This window comes from Seriola lalandi, unplaced genomic scaffold (assembly GCF_002814215.2).
Source record: "Seriola lalandi dorsalis isolate HSWRI2012SDOR001 ecotype SW California unplaced genomic scaffold, Sedor1 jcf7180002054868, whole genome shotgun sequence".
Lineage (NCBI taxonomy): Eukaryota > Metazoa > Chordata > Actinopteri > Carangiformes > Carangidae > Seriola > Seriola lalandi.
Genome location: NW_019525421.1, coordinates 33,747 through 34,244, shown reverse-complemented (window position 1 = coordinate 34,244; position 498 = coordinate 33,747).

Genomic DNA, 498 nt, shown 5'->3' with positions numbered 1-498 from the left:
GTTGTAAAGATTTTGAGATAAAAGCTCTTTGTTGTACCACAGGAAAAAGTCTTGAGCTTTGTCAGTTCAGTTTCATGGTGATGATAAAGTTTCTTGTTTGGTGTTACTGTAAAAAGTGTGTGATGAGATGAAGCTAGCTCGCTTCACATTAGTGGTATATTCTAATAGCAAATCGTAGTTGCTTGGATTTGCATTGGTTTTAAGATATGACTGATATAAATACAGTTATAGTCCAGTTCTGACAGTGTCTCAAATTTAAATCAAAGTAAAAATTAAAATTTGGGACAGTTAGATTAGATTAATGAGTAGTAAATTCAGTAGCTTTTTTTTCTTAAGATGTTGTTGTTCCAGACGACTGAACACTTAGACAAACAGTCACAACATAATCCCATTATTCTCCTTTATCTGGCTAATGATCATTTTTTTCCTCCTCTCCCTCATTTATGAAGTGACGTTGCAGCTGTTGGTTGAACTGTAACGCTGAAAGGCAGTGAGAAA